The following is a 16,216-nucleotide window of genomic DNA, read 5'->3' as shown; positions in this document are numbered from 1 at the left end:
AACTAATAATAACTAAATTTTTCAATAATTTTATAGATTTTTAATAAGAATTACTATTAGTTGTGATGACGATTTTTTTTTGTATAGAAACATAATATTATGTATGTTAGTATGTTACTAACGCCTTCTGAAAAATATTATTCGTTATACTATTTCTATAGCGTCTATTTTTTATACCTTAAAACATTTATTTTATTGTTTTTAAATACCATTCTAAGAGGTACTTATAGTAAAGTGAACTGCAAATCACAAGTCATATTTTAAATATTCAAAGTTTTTTTTTTTAAATAATGGAGGTTTAGAAATTATTATATCGAACAAAGAACGTTGAACGTAATAAGAATAAGATTGTATTATTTCTCATGCATTAATTAAATAAATTAAAATAAAATAATATCAATTTAAGATTTATTTAAACTCTTTTATAAGAAAAGAAAATATATATTTATTTAAAACATTTGATTCTCGCAACAATTTATTGTTCACTGATAAAAACACATTTTAATACGATAATTCGTTATTTCTTTTAAATTCAAAATATCTACATATTAGAAACCACGAAGTATGGTCTGTCCGTGCCCTTTACCTCTAATATAATCTTTTATAAATATATTGCATATTATGTCATTTTTTCATTTACGCTTATACTTTTTTTAGAATTTATTTTGTTTTTATAAAAACGGAATATTATAAGGATGGTATATCATTTTATTCGAATAGTTAAATAAGCCCAACGCACATATTGAAAAGAATTTATTGTAATATTAGCATTATCGCAGCATAATATAAACAAAATAGAAATCAGACTTTGATGTAGGTACAATTTAAGCTTAAATATACTATGCAAATATGCAATTTACCTATTATGAACATTATTCTGAATAAAATACGATTTTCTTATTCCGACAATATTATTAAGTAATGTTTTGAAACAATTACAATAGATAAGCCCAATGGCATTAAAATAAGTGAGCATCAAATATTATTCACACAAACTATTCAATTTTAAGGTCCGTTATCAAGAAATTGAATTTACATAATTATAATATAAGCATCCAGGCAATTCTCAATGGAATAATTTATAGTTTCTAAGAATAATACTATACTATGCATTAACAATAATTGTGAATACATAATTTATATTTTTTATCGTTTAAATAATATTTAGCATACTGTTATTTTGTACATATTATACCATATTTTAATAAAAGCTATATCATTTTACGTTACTTATTTGTCTATTTTTGATAAGTGGATCCTACATTATTGATTTTAAATATAATATTATTATTAAAAATAATAATACTCATATTATTTGAATGAATTTATAAAAGTGTAATAAAAAATGTTTATTTCAATGATTTTCAAAAAAAAGTCATAAAATATTATTGTTATGTATTAAATATAATGATAGTTTTTGATATAGAAAACTCTATAAAAAAATACATACTAATCTGTTGACTATAATTTAACCATTAAAACAAGTGAATACTTTAAATTCATATAACAGGTAAATCCTTAGTGTTATAAAAAAATAAAAAATATTATGACAATAAATGAAATAACGTGTCATGTTTTATTTGTAATAATTTTCATATTGTTAAAAAAATAAAACCAAACCACTAAACCACACATACAATTTTACAATACTGATTTGAAAAAAAGGAATAATTAACTTTGATACAAAATATTTTCAATTAAGATAAAAATACAATTAAAGTAGTTAAATATAGTTATATTTGACTGGTTGCAGAATTTTTAATTATAAACAAAATTATTACAAAACATTAAACATAATATAAACAAGGTCGTAAAAATATTCAAAATATTTAATATTTAGCATAAGCACAAATTAGAATACAATTGTTACATTAAATTTTATTTATTGACAAATCATTCAACTTTATTAAATTAATTTTATATTTAATTTACCATAAAAAATTTCATTGTACGAATAATTAAAAAAAATCAATAGTAAAATAAATTAAATTATTGTAATAATACATTTCTTACTATTATTTAAATATTGAGTATTGTATTTTTTATGGATTGCAATATTCTATTATATTGTAACCGTATTATTTTGTCATACTTCAAAATAATACCTACGTAAGGTATTTAGTACTTATAATTATAATTGCATTTCGTCTATCTTATAATTCACTTAACACTGTAGGAATTCCCACTTTTCCGGTTCGTCGATATAAAGTCATAAATTGCATTTACCCTTCAAAAGCAACATGTCTTAGTTTATGTCTATCTCTCATATATGTTGACTGAGTAAATTAATTAAATTCACGCTATTTTCAGGTGCGGTTCAGTGCTAATTAAACCAGAACGAACAAATGTGAGACCATATTTTGTGTTTTATATGCGTGCATTTGAAAACTTGGTAAGTAAAACAAATAAATAAACAATAACTAATACACCAAAGAAGTATTTTCAAATAGTTGAAAAATGCTGTATTACGTTTTATGGACGTTTTCTTGTGTATTGCATTGTATTTCACGCGGAAGTGTCAATATTTCGATAAGTCTCGGTCAACTTTATCAAAGGGCTCCCCCTAACATGTATATCCAATAATTGTTGGTCTAGTGTGCTGTGTGTAATATCCAGAGACAAAATCTGCCACGAGGTATACGACGTAAATAAGAAGGATAAACTACTAGGCTACGAAAATGCTATAACAACATATCTCAAGGCAATATTGTGATTTAAGTTTATAGATTAGTAACTTAACACCTAAGCCATTTGTTGTAAAAATAATCAACAAGATTAAACTTTGGAAACCCAGATAAGTAGATAACAATACCAACTTTTGTTATTTATCGTCTATTTCAATAAACTTGTTTCTTGAAATTATCTGAAATCGACTAAATAATCCATCCATAGCCAACAATATCGAATAAATAGACAATTTTTCTTTTCAATTTTTGCAGTTGGTATCTATACTTATATTTTATAGTTTATACTGTTGCTGTATTGTACAATATTAAAAATAATACGTAAACACACGAGTAAAAACATTTATAATCAACATTAAAATATTTTTATGTGTTATTTTACAAATATAAAACTTAGTTTAATATAATGGTTTAACAAAATGATGTGTGACAAAATTGGATACCTAGTTAAAATAATGAATTTTCCACTAACGATTTTTATAATTTTCTTATGGATAAAAAAATATTAGCCGTAGAAATTTAACATAAATTTAAATTGTTCATAAATATAATAAGTTTAGAAAAAAATATTTTTATTTAGGTTTAGAATATTGTAGTTTAAAATTAATGTCATATCGATATTGTTAATTTTGAATATGAATTTATTAAATGGTTAATAATAAATATTAAATATTTGTATGTTTTAAGCCAATAACTAAATTCAAAATGAACACATTCATTATGATGACGTACTCGATGACTTATACTATATTTTAGATTTTATCTTAATGTAAAAAAGGATAAACGTCACTAGCTGCCATTTTGGTTACAAAAATCACTAACGATAATAAACCTTATAGGTATCTAATATACTTATTTATTACGAATTATTGGTACTATATTCAAAGTAATTGAAATGTATAAAAGAATAATTCTAAGTGAATGTCTTAGATTTTTTTTTAAGACGCTTTTATCTACCTGATTCGAAGTTTTGGAAAAGTAATTCTTCGATTCCGTTTTTATGTTAATTTACAGATTACCTATCAAACAATGTTAATTATTATCACCTTTTCCAAATATTTTAATATTATGAACTTTAATTTTTTTATAAATGTTAATTAGTGAAATTCTTTGAATAGATATTATTTAAATTTTAAATACTTTAGCCAAATCTATTTTACAAATATTATAGAAGTATATATTTAGGTTATACGCGTATATATAATTGTTACAGTTTAAAAAAATCAATCAATTTATTTAAACATTTTTCCTGAGTAGATACAATTTTTGTTAATAAGACCCATGCAAAAATAAATAAATAAATGATCGATACAACGTAAGCAGCTTTTTAACATTAATATATATATTTATATTTATCTGTCTCACAAAAAAATGCGCTTTGTAATTGACATAAATACATTTTTTTCGATAATTATTAATAAATTGATCATAATAATTCATTAGCAATAATCACTGTGAATATTATATTATACAACTACCGCGCTAAATCATAAGAACCAGATTTTTGCGTAGTCTTACAAGGAAAGTTGTTATTAATGTATAGAAGTATTATAATCAATATTTTATAATTACTTGACAACATCCAAAATATTAATCAAACTATGGTCGAAGTAAATTTATTAAATACATGACCTTCTTATAGTTTTCCGTGTTTCAAAATAAACTTAAATTGTGTTCATTCTAAATCTTGTATGTTGAGAATATTATTTTTTCTTGTAAATATAAATTAAATTGTCTAGCGTTTCTTATCGTTGTCTCTGTATTATTTTATTTTTTGTTTTGACATATAATGTTTTTTAATAATTCTTAAAAATAAAATTGTATATACCTATCAATAAATCAAAGTAATGTGCCATACATACGTAGTTTTAAAAATATATAAATATTAGCGTTGAAATATTTGTGCACTTTCATGTAGGACAATGTATATAAATATATGTATTTAACTATAATCTTTCAAAGTTTTTAATTCCCGTGTACATATGTATTTTAGTATTCTACAAACAAGATTAATTTTCTTAAAACGCATGTAATTAGATTATAAATGAATTAATAATCTCACTTTTCTAAAGTTCTTCTTCTTCCGTGACATTTTAATTTCATGCTTAAACTTTCAAATTCAATTTCAAGAATAACAAGAAATGTGTTTAATATATTTTAAACGGGTGAATGAGTGATCCCACATATATATTTGTAGGTTTGAAACATGTTGGGGCATGTCAAATAAGTTTTAATATGAGTACCTTCCAACAATTTAAGAGTCTTTCAGTTGAATAATGATATTTTTAATTTTGTTTATATGAATATTGAATCATTATGTTAAGTTTAAAATATCTTACAAAATGTATAAGTACCTACTAATTTAATGGTACAATAACATTTATTGTTAATTAAGTGACTTAACAATGTCTTTGTAACGAGGAAATTAGGAAATTAAAATATAATTGTATTTTATAATTTATTAAAAATTATAATTAGTTTCAATGATATGTTTATAATTTGTTAATTTTTTATAATGGCACAAATTGTATGTGAATTCGATTAATTTACTATATGAGTACCATAATATATTTATAATAATTTGTTTAATCATTCACCTTTTTGTATTAAAATGTATTCCTTACGAATTTAATATTCAATCGAGTGTTAAAAAAAAGTTACAAAGTTATATTACTATTTTACATTAGCACAAATATAAAATACCAACGCAAAGTTAAGAAAACTGCTTAAACTTTAAACATCTGATGAAAGTGCAAATTCAGGTTACTATAATGTGTAAGTAGAACATAGTATTATAATAGGTAGGTAGTTACAAAGTTTACAACAGTATATTATTATATGAGACTTAAAGTCATTATTCTTATACCTACTATGTATATCTGGAACAATTACTTAATTATATTAATTTTAGGTACGTATATTATTACTAAATTAGAACCTATAAAATCACTATCAAATTAAGTTTGAAAAATTACAAGAAAGTGAAATAATATAATACTAGTGCATCCTATATTTTTATTTTATCATAATAATTGCAATCATTTACATTTCACTACACACCTTATATTACCTATATATTTAAATTTTTTTGTTTTTTGGAGACACATAAAAGACATTCACATAAAAATAAAACCATTTATGAATCGTGAATCGTAACGCTTTTTTCAAACTGTCATCTGAAATAGAATGGTTATTATTAAATTTGCTGATTTATACCATTAATATCTCAAGTTTTAATAGAATTCTATCCTACGACGGGATTATTTAAACGATATGGGTAGCTCATAAAAACATCTCTCATACTAGGCATACACTTTTATATTACAAACATTGTCATAATAGATGATCAATATGTTTTTAAAATATTTTAATATATTTTATTGTTTTCAATGTTGCCAATAATTGATTCAAATAAGAACATGTCAGTTTCGAGCAAAAAGCTAATTAACCGGTGACCATTCCCAAAGGTGGTAAATCGGTTATGGGGATTCGGATCAGCGGCGACCGAAGCAATAGTAGAGGTGGCGGTAACGGCTTGCACAAAATTTGCATCGTATTGTTCCCGTCGCTAATTAAAACCAATGAGGTCGTGTGGTAGTTTCACCAACGTTGACTGACGGTGGGGTGGTATATATTTAGATAGTAGCGAATACTATAGTATTCGAACTTTGCTCGGTTGATTGGTTCCCCTCTAGTTTTCTACCACCCGCACGGCCGCACGACGAGCTACCCGTCCCTTAGGGTAAACGTTTTAATTTCAACAACATTTTGTGTCGCACTGAAGTCAATAACACAATATCGTGGACCTCTGTCAGTGGTTAGTGGTTTTTGTGCAACAAAACATCAGTAAATTTAATCCATAGTAATGCATAGTGTCAATTATACACCGAGGTGGTGGTAGGTGGCAAGGGGCTGTTTGCTTTCAGCCCCCCGACCTCGCCGCAATATCAGCCGAACAACCTGCGTGACATAATTGATATCGCCTTTTTCATGTGGGCGGTAAAGGTATTTTCAGCAGTGACGTTGGCAGGAACAATAATAATACTATAACCGGAGTACAAAGAACATCTGAAATAAAAAAAAAATTTAAAAATATAAAAAAAAAGTGGTAGTGGCGGCGGGTCCAAAAGCGATGAAAAGATCTAATACGTACTACAGCGAAAAATGAAATTAAAATCCCTTTCCGCGATAGTGGGAATACCCTCGTCCACGAATGTTATGACAACAAACAAAAATGAACTCATAAAATAATTATTTTGGTTGTTTCTCATATTACGTTATAAAAAAAATCTGAATTTTTCCGTATTACTCTATATGGTCTATAACACGTGCGTGTCCTATTTCATAACAGTTTTGCTAATATTTGACATACAAACGATTTCATATCCCAGACATTTTAATTCTAACGAAGATACAATTTGAATATAGGTACATGAAAATAAATTCATTTTTTAATTGCTCTTTAATTTGCTTCGATGATTTAGCCATCATCAATTTTAGTTTTATAAAAAATTACTAAATTACTTTAAAACCAGCGTTAGATGAAATTATTCATTAATTTATTTTTTTGTAAAATAAATTAAATATTTTACATTTAATTGGCATTGTATAACTTACTTATGTTTTATTGCTATATATTATATTTATACTTAAAAATTTTATTTGTGGATATAAAATATTATTTAGATAGGTAACCTATCTGTATATTATAATTAAATAATAATAATAATAATAATAACAATGAATTTTATTCATATGTGTAAGCTATTCAAATTTAGTACCTATATATTTTGAGTAATATAAAATATACTAATAAATGATATACACAATTGTATTTATAATAATTATTAATTGATAGAATCGTGGTTTGTGTTTATAATTATAAGTTATATCTACATATTCGAAATGTTTTAATATGTATTTACTGAATAAATGTGCCACAACGCTTATAGTTTCCTAAAACAAATAAATTGTATATTTTATTTTGTCAATTGGATGTTTGGCTTAGGTGTTAAAATCTGTTGATTCTTATGATTAGGTTAACATTATAAATATCAGCTTTAGTAAAGTATTCGACACTGTGAATCATGATTTATTATTCAGAAAGTTAGAGAGTATTAGTTTTACTAACTCAATTTTGAAGTGGTTTAAATCATGTTCATCGTGCCGTTTGCCAACAGTCAAATTAGGAAAATGCATTTTCCAACATATATGAATGATACTTATAGAGTTATTTCTCCAGGGTAATATTTTTCAAAAATTCTTCATTCATTCTTGTGATAGATGTACATCATTGTTTTAAATTTTTAATATATTTTATTCTTTTTAGTTTGGTTTAAAATTGTATGAAGTGCACAATGTGCGTGTCGAATTGAGTTAGTGATTTGATTTTAGAATAATAATAAATGATAATAAAGCATCTAATACAATTAAATAGCGGTATGGTCGTATGAAACATTATGTTAATCGTACTATAATTTTAAATTATAATAGACAGATAAAATGCATCATATTGCAAAACTCGTGTATCGTGGAAATTAATAATAATGTAATAAATATTCAAAATATAAACTTTAAGAAACAGTGATAGAATAATTTTTTTTTTTAATATAACTTTTTGTACAATAATGATACCTATGACTCTTTTATAACTGTTATTTTTTATCTCTTGATATAAACAATGATGTTTAATTGGACAAAAAAAATAATCATAACATAATTATAAATCGTCTAAAAACGATCGTCTGTCATAGCCTTTGATGGTGAAGCTAACCTAACCTTTGAACTGTTTTACATTTTGTGTGTGTTGTTTCGTATATAAATGCATACAAGTGTACAAGTGTATATGCACTTTTAGATAAAGTTATCTAAACCAGTGTTTCCCAACTGGTGTTCAGCGGAACCTAAGGGTTCCGTCAGTCGGTGCCAAGGGTTCCGTGAGAAATTTGGGAAAATATAAATTAATTAATAATATTTTTGATTTGAATTATGATTCTAACACAGAATAGCTCCAAAAATGATATGGGGGTTCCACAAAACGTTCAAGCTCCTGCAAAGGTTCAGCGAGTAAAAGAAGTTGGGAAACATTGATCTAAACCACACATTTATTTTTAGACATTTTAACATTTAGAAAAAACAAAAATGTTTATCATTACAACGATGCAGTGACTTGCAATCAAATCTTCGCTACACATCTTTTTTTTAAAATATAAGTTAATAAAAGTGTAATTAAATTACAATGATTATTTTTTAACTTTTTAATGATATTTAATATATAAATTACCGTGTAAAATATTCCATAGAATATTTTTATTACAATAACATATTTAATTATTCATCTTCCTTCAACATGAATTTACCCACATATGGTTGTATATCTTATTTTTCTTTCATAAGTAATAAAGATAATATTTAAGAAAAGTATTATTTATTACATTTTTACTTGATCATAAGAAGTTCTCAATTTTTTTTTCTATACCATAAAAACATAAAGGAACCATCGGAAAAACAAATTATTGTTTTTTCAGTCTTTTGTTTTATGTGTGAAAACTAAAATACAAACAAACAATTATCTGATAATAATTAGTAATGCAATATCAAAATTAATATCAAATCACAGAATTAGTAATAGCTCAATATTATTGTAGGCACCTGAAAATATATAATTTCCTTAACCTAACCTAATCAATTTTGATAAGTTAATATTAGTAGGTTATTAAAAATCAAGTGAATAGTGCATTTCGGAGAAATTTTTGTTAAGTGGAAGAATATTGTTGAGTAACAATGAGATTACATTAAAACATTTATTTTTTAAAAATTATGAAACCAACCTTTTTTTTGCTAACACTTAACAGGTTAATATTTTAATTATTATTATTATTATTATTTAATGTAATAAATTTAAAACACAAATTCATTTAAAAGCCTGAAAAATCATGTTTTTAAAACCTTCGTATTTATCAAATTAAATTCTAGTTATTCTAATTGGTAAAATAATATTTAAACGTGTATGTAAATAACTATTTACCCCATATTTTACAAGTGGATAAACAAAAAATAAATTATTATTTACTTTTAAAAACACACTCTTGTAAATTAATTTGAATGAAGAGTTCTCATAAGGTAAAACGAAATATGCTACATACAACTATTTATAATTATAACAATCTATTTATAAATGTTTATCTTTTCAGCTTTGCTAATTGTTTTTAAAATTATATTTGCAAAAATTAGAAATATTTAGGGAAATTATTTCCCAACAAAAATACCAACAAAATATTTCACTAAAATAATTGATCATCTAAATAACTTTGTTTTCGTGATTTTTTTCAAGAAATATAAAAAACTATTAAAAATGTATTTTTTATGAATATTTATATAGATTAATATCAGTTTCTTATATTTTTACATTACTATTAATAAATAATAAATACGAATAAATAAATAAAAATATGTTAATAAGTCTATAAAACATTATTTAAAATATGATACATATTTTTTTTTACTGACTTTAGAAATTCCGTCTGATTTTATAATTTTGAAGTATGGATTTGCTTGTAGATTGGAATGAGAATAAAACGTTTCCAACACGTTTAATTTCAGATTGTGTTACACATGGCAGATTACTATAATTTATTATTCTTGGTTCCCCGGCGGCGGTGTCGGTGGCGACGACGACGACGACGACGACGACAACAACCGTTTTGGGCCGGCACGACCGGATATGAATCCGTTCATGCAGAAACAGACCACGTAGCATTAATTTGACTACAGTAGGAGTAAGGGGAAACGAAGGGTAGCTAAACTGATAATCGCATAGCAAAACCATTGGAAATTAAACTCACTTGACGTGTATTCAGTGCCGTTGACTGCTGACCAAAATAACGAACCCGTTTATGTCGAATTATTTGCACTGGACAATTTACCCAAAATCTCCCTATTCATTCTGATGCTTCGATGCCCCAAAGGAATAATAAACAATGTACTTCAAAAATGGTCAACAAAATTCACGTTTTTGTCATTGGTTGTATACCTGGCCGCTAAGTGTCATGTTGAACTGAATGTGTATTTAATTAACAATTCTGTGATGAAATGTATAAACTCGTTTAATATACCGTACAGACTGATCTTTCATAATTTAATTTTAATAAAACAAAATTTAAAAACATAATGTCATATTAATCATAATAAATTTAACATAACAAATATTTATATAATTAATTAGTTTATGAACTAGATACAATATTATGATGGATACGTAAAATACAATACAATATTATGTCCAAACTTTTAAATAAACATAAAGTATACCTTATAGTAGTAAAAATTAATTTAGCTTATTCAATTTTTCTATTATTAATTATTAAATTATATATTTTTGAATTTTCAGTCAAAACAAATAATCAATATTATTTATATATAACGGAGCCCTTATTTATAGTCATTATAAATTATTATGATAGGGACATTTCGATAAAACTACGAACAATGATTTATTATTAGGTTCGTGTATTCATTAAATTATTAAAATGTGTATCTATCCTATTATTTTAACTATTTGGCTAGATAGTTTTAACTGTATAATATACAAGTTTAAATGTCTTACAATATGTAGTGAAATAATGATTTATATTTTATTCCAGACTGGAATTTTCTCTAACGCTAAACAAATTAATAATTTATCCAACATAATAATAGCTAGGGATACATTTTTTTTTTCATTTTATATTATACTTCTGTATAGAGGTCAAATACAATCATAAAATCCATGCATGCATAACAAAGTCATTAAAGTTTATATGATTTGAACGAAAATCCTATGGTAAGATGAGAGAGAGTAGTAGAAAGGCTGAGTAAAAATGGTTTTGGACTACGGAACAAAATGAATAATTAATAAGAATGTGCCAAGAAGAGTGAGACTATAAAATGCGTGCATTATTCAGACCCACCCTCTTGCCAACCTCCTGTCACAATGCATGAGCTCTTATTAATTAACAGGCCAGCCATACAAATTGCATATTCATAAAATCACGAGTACCTATTATGTGTTAAAGTTTTTTGGCTGTAAAAATGTTTTTTGAAAAAAAAAATGATTTTACAAATGTACGTACAGTTATTGTTCTAATAATAGATAATATAACAATTTGTTATAAATGTTAATAACTATTAAAAATTTAATACAGCATTAATTTTTATGTCAATGATAAAAATGTATTTGATGAGTAGTGTGTTTATTTTGACAAAAACTTAATTATATGATGACAATAATTGATAAGACAATTTAAATAAATAAAAAAAGTAAACTATTAATTGCTTGAAAACTGGTTTGAATAATTCAAAATTTCCATTTTTTGTTATATAAATTGGCAATTGTAGTATTTTCTTAAAATGTTTCAAGTGTTCACCATTAAAATTTTTAGAGTTACAACCAAATTATAAAAAAATCATACGTGGATAAATCTTTAAATTATTATACGTTTTAACCAATTATTGTTAAAATGTTAACATCAAACGGTTAAAAAATATATGTGGTCTTGAGAAAATATTTTATTTTTTTATTTTTGTTGAACCCAGTAAAAATATTTATAAGGAATCTTATATTTTGTATCTTTTCTATCATATGTATTTATAATTTTGAAATTGTCAAGCGATAGGTATTAAAATAAAAAATATCGATATTTGTTATTGCTTTAAAAGCAACTTACATGAAATGTTGTATTACATTTTTAAACTGTTTTACCTACAAACAGCGATTTTTTAATTGAAAGCCATAATAATGTTGAGAGTTTCAAGTTCTATAAATTACATAAAAAAAGCAAAAAATATTAAATGAAATTTTTAAGTTTTTATAGTAATTAATTTTTTAACTATAAAAAAATAACATAATCGATTTCATAAAAAACTTATTTTACGTAAATATTTAAATTAATCGGGAAAATAGTTTTTCCCGATTATTATGAATATGACTAGGTATTTTTTTTTTTTTTTAGTCACTCTTCTATCCCAAAGTATTAACCTGATCCAATTTTCTACCTGATTAAACTATTGCTGCTCTAAATGACAAACCGGTAAATATTTATTTTATTTTTTTTTCGTGCACACATCATAAAACTATACGTTCATTGATACAGTCTGAATTTAAAATTGTAATATTATGTTGCACCAAATATGATATTATATAGTATATCATAATAGCTAATTCAGAAAAAAATATTAATTTTTTGTTTATGTTTCTAAATAATAACAAATAGATAATCTTCTAACATATTCAAATAAATATCCTTTTCTTATTGACTATAATATATTATAGATATATTATAGATAGTAATATTGTGAACCATATTTATGTATTGATATATTTAAGAATAGTTATAATATGAATAGACCAATTTAGTAAATTAATAAATAAGTCAATTTTAAAATGTAAATTAAAATAAAGTTAATTATGTTGATAAATATTTTAGAAACCATACATTTTACATTTAGGTATATTTTACATATTATATACATTATTTATGATTAACAATTATAGGCAATATACATGAAAATTAATACACTATTATTTTGTCACGAAAAGTTTCCTTTTAATATGTTTTATTCCCGTGTTGTATAATATTTGCTACAGAATAATTTTTAGTTGATCTAATTTATTTTATTTTATTCAGTATCTAAAAAAAAAATCTAAAAAAAATTGTTTTTAAAAATATTTATAGTTTTAAAATGATATATTGCCAATTCTCGTGGATTAAGTTTCCTAGCATTCCCATAGTATCGGTATTGTTTGTTTTACCAGGTAAGTATACAAAACAAACGAACCTGTGATATTTATATCATTAAATCGATGATATCTTGGAAATACTAAATCTACTTAGAGTGGAAGAGTGGATGGAATCGAAATTCGAGTACAGTCGCGTGGCTGGGTGTAATACATTATAATATCTAATAATGTGTAAGTACGTGTGTGCGTGCACGCGTATTTGTTCGTTAATTTCGGTGGGACTAGTTTATTTAGTCATAAGGTGATAGTCGAGAAGAGAAGTGGGAGCTTTTGTTAAATTAGAGGATTAACGGGAACAGGGATCTTACAGCGCTGTAGCGGTTACCGACTATCCGGTTAAATGTGAAGGAAACGATAACGGGGATCGTATAACGAGACATTTGTGGAGTCCATGCTAAACACCGCGTGTAACTTTGTCATGCGACGGAGAGTAACCGGACTTAGCGAAGAGAGAAACGGGAAATCCGGATATAACATTTTTGATGACTACCGTTCTGCCACATTAAACGGAAAAACACGGGGTCGGGGTGCACACAATATGTATGAAAAGGATGAAAAGAGGCAAACGTCACCCCTTAGCTCGCCGTTCGGTTGAATGTGTGTTTTCAGTTAGTATACTGTTCTTCAACCCAGTTATCGGCCATAGTTGTCAAAATTGTTTGCATGTGCTATTTATACTTATGTTGACATAAAAATTGATCACTGTATTGTATACTGAAAATAAAATGTCAAAATTCCTCAATTCCAATTTATTATTTTAACTGTCAACTATTATTTTTATTTCTATCAATAATACGCTGATATTAAAAGAAATATATTTTTTTTTCTAAAGTAATCTAAAGTCTATTGGTTGAAAAATATAAAACAAATATGAACAGTTAAAAATACTAAAAATAGTATAATTGATTTTAGCATAATATGTTTTCTATTTTTTTTTTTAATGTAATAATATATTCGTTCAATTTTAATACTGTAAATTTGCAGATTTCTTACTGAGAGCTAAATAAATGCATTACAAAAGTTAAATAATAACTTAAAAGAAAATTCAATCAATAAAATAAATGTTATTAATTACATTACTAACATAAACGTGTACATTTAAAAAATGAAAATGTGGAAACTCTAAAATAGATATAAAGTATAATATATTTAATATTTATATCTTAATATTAAATGTGATATTAAAATAAATATGAATAAAGTAAAAAAAATTACAATCTGTAATATTAATATTTTATTTTTTTTAAAGTATTTTTATCATGTAAAAATCATATTTTCTAAAAATAATATATTTTATACAAAATTAAGTAGATATAATATTTGATACACAAAATGTTAACAAAAATAATCTTTTGTTTTGTTATAACCCTAGTATTTCCATAATATAATTCCTAGTATTTTAAAAAATACCAGTTAATAAATATTTAAATTACATTTTGATATCTATATTATTTTTCATTAATTAATTTAAGCTATGCAATTTAATTAATGCTTCTGGAACATAATCATTCATGTTATTAAAAAAGTAAATCGCTAAGTTTCAAATATATATATTATATAAATTATTTATATAAAATAGTATTTGACATAATTTTCATATTGAATACTTTAACAGGTAAACAAATAATAAACAGTTAATATAATATAGTCACATTTTATACTGAGGAGTATCAATAAATCATTTCACTGTTCATAATAAATTAAAATAAGTTCATAATTTACTCAATTTACTTGGCTTTGATTGTGGCTGTTTCATAATAATTATAAATAATATTTTATTATTTCATCCAATCGGCTGTAATTTTTCTCCATTTATTTTTTACATTATGATGTACAATATTAATTTCGTTTATCAGATTAAATCAGAGGATTGTTTCTAAGAACCAGACAACTGCTATAAAAGTAAGAACTCAGATATCAAGCGTTCCGTTAAATAAATAAATAATGATAGAGCTGGTGACTTTTTGGAATTAAAATATTCCTTACCTCCGTAAAAAAAAAATCAAAATCAAAGCCATTAATAAAGTCATTCGAAACTTTCAGAAAGGAAAAAAATCAACTACATTACAGTTTTAAATTACTGAAATAAAACACATAAGAGAAAAATGTGCGCTCTTAAAATTATACGGCGGCGAAGTGTCACGATAAATTATTTGAGGTTGAAAAGAATTAAAAACAGAGATTTTTTTTTTGTTATATGAACATTGTAGAAAATCTGTAGCAGCTGAATAATTGTCTGTGGGAATTGTGGTGTATACACCGGTTCGGAGCATGAAGCTCTCAGTGTTTTTAGTTAATTCCTGGAAATAAGTTTGTTAAATCTTTTGGGAGGGAAATGACACATTATTTATTGTCCATGTCTTGTAGTAAATGAGTAGAAAGAATATATGAGATTAAAGCGAAAGTATGAAAAACTAAAATAAAAAATAGAATACTTAATACTTACATATCATTAAAAACATTTTTTGTAGTCTGATTTGTTTACAATGTGAACCAAATGTTATATATGACACAAATCCTCATAAATTGAAAAAATTATAAACAAATAGTGGAATGGAATATTTTTGTAAATATTTTAGTTTGGTGTTTGGCTGTGTTAATTTATCATTTTCATAACAAAAAATTAATATTTCAGATGTTTTTTTTACGTTTCCCAGTGTTTTATTACAAAAACCAAAATACAAAAAAATAAAGTAATATATATATATATATATATATGAATTTGTATGTATCAAATAAAAAATTCAATATAATA

At 24.5% G+C, this 16,216-nt stretch overlaps 1 protein-coding gene across 3 annotated transcripts in view; it reads left to right on the top strand.

Moving 5' to 3' along the window:
* LOC132917103 (leucine-rich repeat-containing protein 24) overlaps positions 1 to 16,216 on the top strand; it is a 144,401-nt gene that overhangs the window by 62,034 nt on the left and 66,151 nt on the right. For all 3 annotated transcript variants that reach the window (XM_060977666.1, XM_060977667.1, XM_060977668.1), the window contains one exon: positions 2,311 to 2,392. The gene's annotated coding sequence lies outside the window, so the exon portion shown is untranslated. The remainder of the gene's footprint in view (positions 1 to 2,310; positions 2,393 to 16,216) is intronic.

This window comes from Rhopalosiphum padi, chromosome 1 (assembly GCF_020882245.1).
Source record: "Rhopalosiphum padi isolate XX-2018 chromosome 1, ASM2088224v1, whole genome shotgun sequence".
NCBI classification, from domain to species: domain Eukaryota; kingdom Metazoa; phylum Arthropoda; class Insecta; order Hemiptera; family Aphididae; genus Rhopalosiphum; species Rhopalosiphum padi.
This window is presented reverse-complemented; position numbering and strand designations above follow the sequence as displayed.